The sequence below is a fragment of the Arachis stenosperma genome, chromosome 5 (assembly GCF_014773155.1).
Source record: "Arachis stenosperma cultivar V10309 chromosome 5, arast.V10309.gnm1.PFL2, whole genome shotgun sequence".
In the NCBI taxonomy this organism is placed as follows: Eukaryota; Viridiplantae; Streptophyta; class Magnoliopsida; order Fabales; family Fabaceae; genus Arachis; species Arachis stenosperma.
The window spans coordinates 26233721-26247202 of record NC_080381.1 but is presented as its reverse complement, the minus strand read 5'-3'; the positions used below and the strand labels follow the sequence as shown (position 1 = coordinate 26247202).

General features: G+C 40.9%; 1 non-coding gene across 1 annotated transcript; it reads left to right on the top strand.

Annotated features, from left to right (window-relative positions):
* Window positions 1–8206: 8206 nt before the first annotated feature.
* On the top strand, window positions 8207–8314 carry LOC130983778 (small nucleolar RNA R71). Its single transcript, XR_009087754.1, has one exon. It is a non-coding gene; the product is annotated as a small nucleolar RNA R71 (small nucleolar RNA).
* Window positions 8315–13482: the final 5168 nt, after the last annotated feature.

The window sequence follows — 13482 nt, the reverse complement described above, 5'->3', positions numbered from 1 at the left end:
CAGCATCTACCATCCCATCATCCCGGTTCAGGATCTGGACGTCAGGATCAGACTCAGGCTGACCAACTTTAGCTGTCGGAGCTGAAGAAGCAGGGGTAACAGAGACTTTGGCAGCAGGCACGAGAGGAGGCTCGACATCGTCATCTTAATCAGGATCATCAAGGACAATCTTACCATCTTTTACAATGTTGAACAAGCTGAAAAGAGTAAGGTCAGGATCGGGCGCAAGAACTCGAACTTGATCCCTTAGATTCTCATAAGCAACATTTACGCTGTCTACAAGATAACCCTGGAGCTCGGCATAATCAGCTCGGGCAGACTCCAACTCCTCTCTAAGACCCATCATCTTCCTGTAAGTCGTAACATAGCTCTCATTATGCTTCAAAGCCATATCTTCAGACAACTTGGTAGAAGCCGCCAAGGCAACAGCCCAAGTCTTCTCCCCCTCCAACTCTTTCTCCAACTTGGCCATTTTCACCTCGAGCTCCTTCTTCAAGCCCTTAATCCGATGAAATTCTGACTTGGCCTCCTCCATAAAGGCCTTTGTAGCATGGATAGTAAGATCTTGAGTAGTTCGATATAAAGCTGCTCCCATGTGTGCCAGTTTAACGCCACTCCGAGTGATAAAATCCAAATGATGAATAATGGATACATCATCAGTAGGCATGACACCATAAGGAGCAATTTGTTGATCAACAAACCCGACAGCATCAAAGTCGGGAGCATCTAGATTAAAAGGCTCGATAGTCCGGGGTCTTTTCGGAGGAGGAACGGCAGTAGGAGAAGAAGTAGCAGCAGAGGTCTGGGGAGGATCAACTAAATGGACCTGAGGTGTTAGGATCACCCTCCTCGGCCCAGTAGAACTCGAGAGCGGTCTCTTAGGAGGAACTTGAGAAGATCCCTCCCCTGTATCCTTGGCCGAAATATTCTGCCCAGCGGTAGACTTCCTCGCTTTCTTAAAATCTTTCATGGAGTCATTATTCTTGGCCATCTCTGAAAAATAAAATCAAACCATAAAAACAGGTTACAAGCTGGAAATAAAAGCAAAAAACAAAGTAAAACAAGACAAAAGGAAGTCGATCACTACCCAACTCAGCTCGGACAAGAGAAAGGTCCTCTAAAGATCTCTTTGTATCGAGATGAGGAGGCTCCCCCCAAATGTCTTCCAACACATTTACAAAGGCCTGCTCAACCTCATCAAGCATCTCCCACGAGTACCGAGACACCATGACATTCTTTTGCCAACACATGGGGAAGGTAGGCTCACCATTCGAATCTAAGAAAAATGGCCGAGCTCTCTCAACAGCTCGGACCTTAAAGAAGTAATTCTTAAAGTCCGTAAAAGACTCGTCATACATAGCAAACACCTTATGTCCCTGGGCAGATCGAAAGAAAATCCAAGAATCTTTCTTTTTGGAGGAAATTCCGGGCTTAGTCAAAACAAAGAGGTAAAGAAAGAGAGTTTGGAAAGGTTTGACATCCAACTCTTGGCAAAGCAACTGAAAGATCTTGATAAAACCCCAAGAGTTCGAATGGAGCTGGGATGGAGCAACATTACACGACCACAATAAGTCAGTCTCGAAGGAAGTAAAAGGGAAAGTAATGTTCAGCTGGCTGAAAAAATAGTCATAGACATAAAAGAAGGGACGCTCCCCCTGAACCAAGGTCGGGAAACAAACCCTCTCATCAGAATCAGGTGCTACGAGCTCATAATCTTTCTCCTGGGCACGACTACTACAAATTCTATGACGTTTTCTCAGCTCTGCACAGAACTCAGCATTTACCACGGAGATACACATCAACACGAGGGAGTCCAGCCAGTTTGACATACCCTCAGGAATCTTGGAAGAAGTTTCAACAATATTTTTGCGAGAAGACATGGCCAACTAGTCCTACAGCAAGAAAAAGAAAATGGATTACTAACTGGTGTGCGAAATTGTGATCACTACTTTTCACAACTCAAATAATCCCTAGTAATGGCCCCAAAAACTTGGTGCTCAATACCATGGCATAAACACAACTTTGCACAACTAACCAGCAAGTGCACTGGGTCGTCCAAGTAATAAACCTTACGCGAGTAAGGGTCGATCCCACGGAGATTGTTGGTATGAAGCAAGCTATGGTCACCTTGTAAATCTTAGTCAGGCAGACTCAAATGGGTATAGATGATATATGAATAAAACATAAAGATAAAGATAGAGATACTTATGTATATCATTGGTGAGAGCTTCAGATAAGCGTATGAAGATGCTTGTCCCTTCCGTCTCTCTGCTTTCCTACTGTCTTCATCCAATCCTTCTTACTCCTTTCCATGGCAAGCTTATGCAAGGGTTTCACTGTTGTCAGTGGCTACCTCCCATCCTCTCAGTGGAAATGTTCAACGCACCCTGTCACGGCACGGCTATCCATCTGTCGGTTCTCGATCAGGCCGGAATAGAATCCAGTGATTCTTTTGCGTCTGTCACTAACGCCCCGCCCTCAAGAGTTTGAAGCACGTCACAGTCATTCAATCATTGAATCCTACTCAGAATACCACAGACAAGGTTAGACCTTTCGGATTCTCTTGAATGCCGCCATCAGTTCTTGCCTATACCACGAAGACTCTGATCTCACGGAATGGCTGGCTCGTTTGTCAGGCGAGCGCTCGGTTGTCAGGCGATCAACCATGCATCGTGTATCAGGAATCCAAGAGATATTCACCCAATCTAAGGTAGAACGGAGGTGGTTGTCAGTCACACGTTCATAGGTGAGAATGATGATGAGTGTCACGGATCATCACATTCATCAAGTTGAAGAACAAGTGATATCTTGGACAAAGAACAAGCGGAATTGAATAGAAGAACAATAGTAATTGCATTAATACTCGAGGTACAGCAGAGCTCCACACCTTAATCTATGGTGTGTAGAAACTCCACCGTTGAAAATACATAAGAACAAGGTCTAGGCATGGCCGTGAGACCAGCCTCCCAAAGAGGGTTCAATCATAAAAACATGATCAAAAGCTCTAAATACAATAGTAAAAGGTCCTATATATAGAGAACTAGTAGCCTAGGGTGTACAGAGATAAGTAAATGACATAAAAATCCACTTCCGGGCCCACTTGGTGTGTGCTTGGGCTGAGCAACAAAGTATTTTTCGTGTAGAGACTCTTCTTGGAGTTAAACGCCAGCTTTTGTGCCAGTTTGGGCGTTTAACTCCCATTTTGGTGCCAGTTCCGGCGTTTAACGCTGGGAATTCTGAGGGTGACTTTTAACGCCGGTTTGGGCCATCAAATCTTGGGAAAAGTATGGACTATCATATATTGCTGGAAAGCCCAGGATGTCTACTTTCCAACGCCGTTGAGAGCGCGCCAATTGGGCTTCTGTAGCTCCAGAAAATCCACTTTGAGTGAAGAGAGGTCAGAATCCAACAGCATCTGCAGTACTTTTCAGTCTCTGAATCAGATTTTTGCTCAGGTCCCTCAATTTCAGCCAGAAAATACCTGAAATCACAGAAAAACACACAAAATCATAGTAAAGTCTAGAAAAGTGAATTTTAACTAAAAACTAATAAAAATATACTAAAAACTCAACTCAAACTACTAAAAACATACTAAAAACAATGCCAAAAAGCGTACAAATTATCCGCTCATCACAACACCAAACTTAAATTGTTGCTTGTCCTCAAGCAACTGAAAATCAAATAAGATAAAAAGAAGAGAATATGCAATGAACTCCAAAAACATCTATGAAGATCAGTATTAATTAGATGAGCGGGGCTTTTAGCTTTTTGCCTCTGAACAGTTTTGGCATCTCACTTTATCCTTTGAAATTCAGAATGATTGGCTTCTTTAGGAACTCAGAATCCAGATAGTGTCATTGATTCTCCTAGTTAAGTATGATGATTCTTGAACACAGCTACTTTATGAGTCTTGGCCGTGGCCCAAAGCACTCTGTCTTCCAGTATTACCACCGGATACATACATGCCACAGACACATAATTGGGTGAACCTTTTCAGATTGTGACTCAGCTTTGCTAGAGTCCCCAATTAGAGGTGTCCAGGGTTCTTAAGCACACTCTTTTTGCCTTGGATCACAACTTTATTTCTTTCTTTTTCTTTCTTTTTCGTTTTTTTTATTGTATTCACTGCTTTTTCTTGCTTCAAGAACCATTTTTATGATTTTTCAGATCCTCAGTAACATGTCTCCTTTTTCATCATTCTTTCAAGAGCCAACATTCATGAACCACAAATTCAAAAGACATATGCACTGTTTAAGCATACATTCAGAAAACAAAAGTGTTGCCACCACATCAAAATAATTAATCTGTTATAAAATTCAAAATTCATGCAATTCTTCTCCTTTTCAATTAAGAACATTGTTAATTTAAGAAAGGTGATGGATTCATAGGACATTCATAACTTTAAGGCATAGACACTAAGACACTAATGATCATAAGACACAGACATAGACAAACATAAGCATGAAAATTTCGAAAAACAAGAAAATAAAGAACAAGGAGATTAAAGAACGGGTCCACCTTAGTGATGGCGGCTTGTTCTTCCTCTTGAAGGTCTTATGGAGTGCTTGAGCTCCTCAATATCTCTTCCTTGTCTTTGTTGCTCCTCTCTCATGATTCTTTGATCTTCTTTAATTTCATGGAGGAGGATGGAATGTTCTTGGTGCTCCACCCTTAGTTGTCCCATGTTGGAACTCAATTCTCCTAGGGAGGTGTTCAGTTGCTCCCAATAATCTTGTGGAGGAAAGTGCATCCCTTGAGGCATCTCAGGGATCTCATGATGAGAAGGGTCTCTTGTTTGCTCCATCCTCTTCTTAGTAATGGGCTTGTCCTCATCAATGGGGATGTCTCCCTCTATGTCAACTCCAACTGAATAACAGAGGTGACAAATGAGGTGAGGAAAGGCTAACCTTGCCAAGGTAGAGGACTTGTCCGCCACCTTATAAAGTTCTTGGGCTATAACCTCATGAACTTCCACTTCTTCTCCAATCATGATGCTATGAATCATGATGGCCCGGTCTAGAGTAACTTCGGACCGGTTGCTAGTGGGAATGATTGAGCGTTGGATAAACTCCAACCATCCTCTAGCCACGGGCTTGAGGTCATGCCTTCTCAATTGAACCGGCTTCCCTCTTGAATCTTTCTTCCATTGGGCGCCCTCTTCACAAATGTCAGTGAGGACTTGGTCCAACCTTTGATCAAAGTTGACCCTTCTTGTGTAAGGATGTTCATCTCCTTGCATCATAGGCAAGTTGAATGCCAACCTTACATTTTCCGGACTAAAATCCAAGTATTTCCCCCGAACCATAGTAAGCCAATTCTTTGGGTTCGGGTTCACACTTTGATCATGGCTCTTGGTGATCCATGCATTGGCATAGAACTCTTGAACCATTAAGATTCCGACTTGTTGAATGGGGTTGGTGAGAACTTCCCAACCTCTTCTTCGAATCTCATGTCGGATCTCCGGATATTCACTCTTTTTGAGTGAAAAAGGGACCTCGAGGATCACCTTCTTCAAGGCCACAACTTCATAGAAGTGGTCTTGATGCACCCTTGAGATGAATCTCTCCATCTCCCATGACTCGGAGGTGGAAGCTTTTGCCTTCCCTTTCCTCTTTCTAGAGGTTTCTCCGGCCTTGGATGCCATAAATGGTTATGGAAAAACAAAAAGCAATGCTTTTACCACACCAAACTTAAAAGGTTTGCTCGTCCTCGAGCAAAAGAAGAAAGAAGAGAGTAGAAGAAGAAGAAATGAGGAAGAAGGGAATGGCTTTGTGTTCGGCCAAAGAGGGGGAGAAGTGGTGTTTAGGTTGTGTGAAAATGAAGGGGTGAAGAAGGGTTTATATAGGAGAGGGGGGCTCATGGTTCGGTCATGTATGGGTGGGTTTGGGAGGGGAAGTGGTTTGAATTTGAAGGGTGAGGTAGGTGGGGTTTTATGAAGGATGGATGTGAGTGGTGAAGAAAAAGATGGAATTTGATAGGTGAAGGGTTTTTGGGGATGAGGTGTTGAGGTGATTGGTGAATGGGTGAAGAAGAGAGAGTGGTGGGGTTGGTGGGGATCCTGTGGGGTCCACAGATCCTGAGGTGTCAAGGAAAAGTCATCCCTGCACCAAATGGCATGAAAAAACACGTTTTGAGCCAATTCTGGCGTTAAACGCCGGGCTGGTGCCCATTTCTGGCGTTTAACGCCAGGTTCTTGCCCTTTCCTGGCGTTTAACGCCAGTCTGGTGCCCCTTTCTGGCGTTAAACGCCCAGAATGGTGCCAGACTGGGCGTTAAACGCCCACCTGCTAGCCTTACTGGTGTTTAAACGCCAGTAGGTTCTTCCTCCAGGGTGTGCTGTTTTTCTTCCTGTTTTTCATTCTGTTTTTGCTTTTTCAATTGATTTTGTGACTTCTTATGATCATCAACCTACAAAAAACATAAAATAACAAAAGAAAATAGATAAAATATAACATTGGGTTGCCTCCCAACAAGCGCTTCTTTAATGTCAGTAGCTTGACAGAGGGCTCTCATGGAGCCTCACAGATACTCAGAGCAATGTTGGAACCTCCCAACACCAAACTTAGAGTTTGAATGTGGGGGTTCAACACCAAACTTAGAGTTTGGTTGTGGCCTCCCAACACCAAACTTAGAGTTTGACTGTGGGGGCTCTGCTTGACTCTGATTTGAGAGAAGCTCTTCATGCTTCCTCTCCATGGTGACAGAGGGGTATCCTTGAGCCTTAAACACAAAGGATTCTTCATTCACTTGAATGATCAGTTCACCTCCATCAACATCAATCACAGCCTTTGCTGTGGCTAGGAAGGGTCTGCCAAGGATGATAGATTCATCCATGCATTTCCCAGTCTCTAGGACTATGAAATCAGTAGGGATGTAATGGTCTTCAACTTTTACCAGAACATCCTCTACAAGTCCATAAGCTTGTTTTCTTGAGTTGTCTGCCATCTCTAGTGAGATTCTTGCAGCTTGTACCTCAAAGATCCCTAGCTTCTCCATTACAGAGAGAGGCATGAGGTTTACACTTGACCCTAAGTCACACAGAGCCTTCTTGAAGCTCATGGTGCCTATGGTACAAGGTATGGAAAACTTCCCAGGATCTTGTCTCTTTGAGGTAATTTCTGCCTAGACAAGTCATCCAGTTCTTTGGTGAGCAAAGGGGGTTCATCCTCCCAAGTCTCATTACCAAATAACTTGTCATTTAGCTTCATGATTGCTCCAAGGTATTTAGCAACTTGCTCTTCAGTGACATACTCATCCTCTTCAGAGGAAGAATACTCATCAGAGCTCATGAAAGGCAGAAGTAAGTCCAATGGAATCTCTATGGTCTCATTTTGAGCCTCAGATTCCCATGGTTCCTCATTAGGGAACTTATTGGAGGTCAGTGCACGCCCATTGAGGTCTTCCTCAGTGGCGTTTACTTCCTCTCCCTCCTCTCCAAATTCGGCCATGTTGATGGCCTTGCACTCTCCTTTTGGATTTTCTTCTGTATTGCTTGGGAGAGTACTAGGAGGGAGTTCAGTAACTTTCTTGCTCAGCTGTCCCACTTGTGCCTCCAAATTCCTAATGGAGGATCTTGTTTCAGTCATGAAACTTTGAGTGGTTTTGATTAGATCAGAGACCATGGTTGCTAAGTCAGAGGTGTTCTGCTTAGAACTCTCTGTCTGTTGCTGAGAAGATGATGGAAAAGGCTTGCCATTGCTAAACCTGTTTCTTCCACCATTATTGTTATTGAAACCTTGTTGAGGTCTCTCTTGATTCTTCCATGAGAAATTTGGATGATTTCTCCATGAAGAATTATAGGTGTTTCCATAAGGTTCTCCTAGGTAATTCACCTCTTCCATTGAAGGGTTCTCAGGATCATAAGCTTCTTCTTCAGATGAAGCATCCTTAGTACTGCTTGGTGCATTTTGCATTCCAGACAGACTTTGAGAAATCAAATTGACTTGTTGAGTCAATATCTTGTTCTGAGCCAGAATGGCATTCAGAGTATCAATCTCAAGAACTCCTTTCTTCTGACTTGTCCCATTGTTCACAGGATTCCTTTCAGAAGTGTACATGAATTGGTTATTTGCAACCATTTCAATTAGCTCTTGAGCTTCTGTAGGCGTCTTCTTCAGATGAAGAGATCCTCCAGCAGAGCTATCCAAAGACATCTTGGATAGTTCAGACAGACCATCATAGAAAATACCTATGATGCTCCATTCAGAAAGCATGTCAGAAGGACATTTTCTGATCAATTGTTTGTATCTTTCCCAAGCTTCATAGAGGGATTCTCCTTCCTTCTGTCTGAAGGTTTGGACTTCCACTCTAAGCTTACTCAATTTTTGAGGTGGAAAGAACTTTGCCAAGAAGGCATTGACTAGCTTTTCCCATAAGTCTAGGCTTTCTTTAGGTTGTGAGTCCAACCATGTCCTAGCTCTGTCTCTTACAGCAAAAGGGAATAGCATAAGTCTGTAGACCTCAGGGTCAACCCCATTAGTCTTGACAGTGTCACAGATTTGCAAGAATTCAGCTAAGAACTGATGATGATCTTCCAATGGAAGTCCATGGAACTTGCAATTCTGTTGCATTAGAGAAACTAATTGAGGCTTAAGCTCAAAGTTGTTTGCTCCAATGGCAGGGATAGAGATGCTTCTCCCATAGAAGTCGGGAGTAGGTGCAGTAAAGTCATCCAGCACCTTCCTTGCATTGTTTGCATTGTTGTTGTTTTCGGCTGCCATGTCTTCTTCTTCTTTGAAAATTTCTGTTAGGTCCTCTACAGAGAGTTGTGCCTTAGCTTCTCTTAGCTTTCGCTTCAAGGTCCTTTCAGGTTCAGGGTCAGCTTCAACAAGAATGCCTTTGTCTTTGCTCCTGCTCATATGAAAGAGAAAAGAACAAGAAAATATAGAATCCTCTATGTCACAGTATAGAGATTCCTTGAGGTGTCAGAGAAGAAGAAAAATAGAAGGAAGAAGGAGAAGAATTCGAACTTAATCAGATAGAGTTCGAATTGTGCATTGAGAAAGAGTGGTACTCAATAAATAGAAGGATGTGAAAAGAGAGGAAGAAATTTTCGAAAATTAAGTGAAAGATTTTGAAAACATTTTGAAAAACTTTAATTGATTTTCAAAAACCAAGAGTGGGAAAGAAATCAAGTAATTTTTGAAAAAGATTTTGAAATTAGAAATCAAAAAGATATGATTAAAAACTGTTTTGAAAAAGATGTGATTAAAAAGATATGATAAAAAAAATTATGCTTTTAAAAAGATATGATTGAAAAGATATGATTTGAAAACAATTTAAAAAGATTTGATTTTTAAAAATTAATGACTTGCCTAACAAGAAAAGATATGATTCAAACATTAAACCTTTCTCAACAGAAAAGGCAACATACTTAAAATGTTGAATCAAATCATTAATTGATAGTAAGTATCTTTGAAAAAGGAAAGAAATTGATTTTGAAAAAGGTTTGATTGAAAAGATATGATTTGAAAAAGATTTGATTTTGAAAAACTTTGAAAACTTGAAAAAAAATTGATTTGAAAACAAAATCCTCCCTCTTGTGCCATCCTGGCGTTAAACGCCCAGAATGGTGCACATTCTGGCGTTTAACGCCCAACCAGGCACCCTGGCTGGCGTTTAAACGCCAGTCTGTCCTTCTTTACTGGGCATTTTGAACGCCCAGCTTTTTCTGTGTAATTCCTCTGCTGCATGTTCTGAATCTTCAGTTCCCTGTACTATTGACTTGAAAATAGAACCAAGATCAAATAAACAATGCATGCAAGACACCAAACTTAAAATTAGACACTAGACTCAAACAAGAAACATAAAATATTTTTGGTTTTTATGATTTTGAAATTTTTTTGGATTTTTCGAAAACTATAATGAAATAGAAAATAAAGGTTTCAGAATTCTCAATTTGGATTCCAAGAATCATTGCAATGCTAGTCTAAGACTTCGGTCCAGGAATTAGACATGGCTTCACAGCCAGCCAAGCTTTCAAAGAAAGCTTCGGTCCAAAACACTAGACATGGCCAATGGCCAGCCAAGCCTTAGCAGATCATTGCTCCAATATCAAGATTGATAGAAATCAACAAGCTCTTGTGATGATAAGTTGAAACCTCGGTCCAATAAGATTAGACATGGCTCCACAGCCAGCCAGGCTTCAACAGATCATCATGAAACTCTAGAACTCATTCTTAAGAACTCTGAAAAAAAATACCTAATCTAAGCAACAAGATGAACCGTCAGTTGTCCATACACGAAACAATCCCCAGCAACGGCGCCAAAAACTTGGTGTGCGAAATTGTGATCACTACTTTTCACAACTCAAATAATCCCTAGTAATGGCCCCAAAAACTTGGTGCTCAATACCATGGCATAAACACAACTTTGCACAACTAACCAGCAAGTGCACTGGGTCGTCCAAGTAATAAACCTTACGCGAGTAAGGGTCGATCCCACGGAGATTGTTGGTATGAAGCAAGCTATGGTCACCTTGTAAATCTTAGTCAGGCAGACTCAAATGGGTATAGATGATATATGAATAAAACATAAAGATAAAGATAGAGATACTTATGTATATCATTGGTGAGAGCTTCAGATAAGCGTATGAAGATGCTTGTCCCTTCCGTCTCTCTGCTTTCCTACTGTCTTCATCCAATCCTTCTTACTCCTTTCCATGGCAAGCTTATGCAAGGGTTTCACCGTTGTCAGTAGTTACCTCCCATCCTCTCAGTGGAAATGTTCAACGCACCCTGTCACGGCACGGCTATCCATCTGACAGTTCTCGATCAGGCCGGAATAGAATCCAGTGATTCTTTTGCGTCTGTCACTAACGCCCCGCCCTCAAGAGTTTGAAGCACGTCACAGTCATTCAATCATTGAATCCTACTCAGAATACCACAGACAAGGTTAGACCTTCCGGATTCTCTTGAATGCCGCCATCAGTTCTTGCCTATACCACGAAGACTCTGATCTCACGGAATGGCTGGCTCGTTTGTCAGGCGAGCGCTCGGTTGTCAGGCGATCAACCATGCATCGTGTATCAGGAATCCAAGAGATATTCACCCAATCTAAGGTAGAACGGAGGTGGTTGTCAGTCACACATTCATAGGTGAGAATGATGATGAGTGTCACGGATCATCACATTCATCAAGTTGAAGAACAAGTGATATCTTGGACAAAGAACAAGCGGAATTAAATAGAGGAACAATAGTAATTGCATTAATACTCGAGGTACAGCAGAGCTCCACACCTTAATCTATGGTGTGTAGAAACTCCACCGTTGAAAATACATAAGAACAAGGTCTAGGCATGGCCGTGAGACCAGCCTCCCAAAGAGGGTTCAATCATAAAAACATGATCAAAAGCTCTAAATACAATAGTAAAAGGTCCTATATATAGAGAACTAGTAGCCTAGGGTGTACAGAGATAAGTAAATGACATAAAAATCCACTTCCGGGCCCACTTGGTGTGTGCTTGGGCTGAGCAACAAAGCATTTTTCGTGTAGAGACTCTTCTTGGAGTTAAACGCCAGCTTTTGTGCCAGTTTGGGCGTTTAACTCCCATTTTGGTGCCAGTTCCGGCGTTTAACGCTGGGAATTCTGAGGGTGACTTTGAACGCCGGTTTGGGCCATCAAATCTTGGGCAAAGTATAGACTATCATATATTGCTGGAAAGCCCAGGATGTCTACTTTCCAACGCCGTTGAGAGCGCGCCCATTGAGCTTCTGTAGCTCCAGAAAATTCACTTCGAGTTCAGGGAGGTCAGAATCCAACAGCATCTGCAGTCCTTTTCAGTCTCTGAATCAGATTTTTGCTCAGGTCCCTAAATTTCAGCCAGAAAATACCTGAAATCACAGAAAAACACACAAACTCATAGTAAAGTCCAGAAAAGTGAATTTTAACTAAAAACTAATAAAAATATACTAAAAACTCAACTCAAACTACTAAAAATATACTAAAAATAATGCCAAAAAGCGTACAAATTATCCGCTCATCACTAACCTAAACAGCCTGGGCGACATGAAAACATCTCGGACAAACATGACTTCAAGCAACACAAACAGTAAAAGGAAAGCCCCAAGACACACACCAAGGAATACGCTGCAGAAATTACAGAATACGCTGAAGACGATTTTGGGCTGCATTTTGACCCTGATTTCGGCCCAGAAACACATATTAAAGTCCGGAAACATGCAGAGACTCAAGATAGGAGATCATACACACAATTTTTGGTTTAGATGTAGTTTTTAGAGAGATAGGTTCTCTCCTTTCTCTTAGGATTAGGATTAGGATTTCTATTAGGATTAGAACTTCATCTTCTTCAAATCACAGGTTCAATGTTCCTTTTACTTATTTTCTCAATTTGGTTTATAAACACTTTATGTTTGGATTGATTTTCTTTCATTAATGCAATTTGAGGTATTTCAGATCTATGATTTTATTTAGCTTTTTATATTCTTAGCTTTGGTTGATTAATTGGAGACTCTTGAGTTATCAAACTCATCGTGATTGATAATTGTTATTTTTGCTAATTGATTTGAATTCCAATGACTCTAGTCTTTTCTTAGGAATTGACTAGGACGTGAGGGACCAAATTGATTAGTCCACTTGACCATTCTTTGTTTAGTAAAGGTTAACTAAGTGGGGTTAAAACCCAATTCTCATCACACCTTATAAGGATAACTAGGATAGGACTTCCAATTCTCATACCTTACCAAGAGCTTTATTAGTTATTATTTTAATGGCTTGTTATTTTACATTGCTTGTTTCCTATTTCAAAAACCCAAAATTATACTGTTTTCCATAACCAATAATAAGAACACCTCCCTGCAATTCCTTGAGAAGACGACCCGAGGTTTGAATACTTCGGTTATTTATTTTTATTGGGTTTGCTTAAGTGACAAACAAAACTTTTGTGCGAAAGGATTCTCTGTTGGTTTAGGAACTATACTTACAACGCGATTATATTTGTGAATTTCTTTACTGATAGAAATCTAATCGTCAAGCTTTGCTTATTTTGATGGATTAATAACTATTATTTCTACTTCTGATTTATACATTGATTTACATTCAAGAATCAGTTTCGTTCTTCATCCTAAGGATTAGAGTATATTGGAAAATAACTCTTTTCTAACTTGAATTCTTGTTGACTCTTAGAAAAGTTATCTCACCTGAATAAAAGCTTGAAACTGAATTCTCATAAACCTCTAACTATCTGGACTTAATGTTATACGTGACATATAATCATATCATCTTTGGATTGTTAGGATTTTGTGTGGCTTATAAAATAGAATTTGAACCTAAACCCTCTAATTAGATTAAGTGACAAAGGAATTGGCGATTAATTGAGTTAGAGGAGGATTAAACTACCAAGGAATTGGAGTTTAGTCACTTATAGTTTGCTATGAATTGAATCTTTGCATGATCAAAGTAGTTAATAAAAAGTGTTAATCCTGAAATCTAAACATCTCTAAAGCCTTAACTATTTTCTTACATAC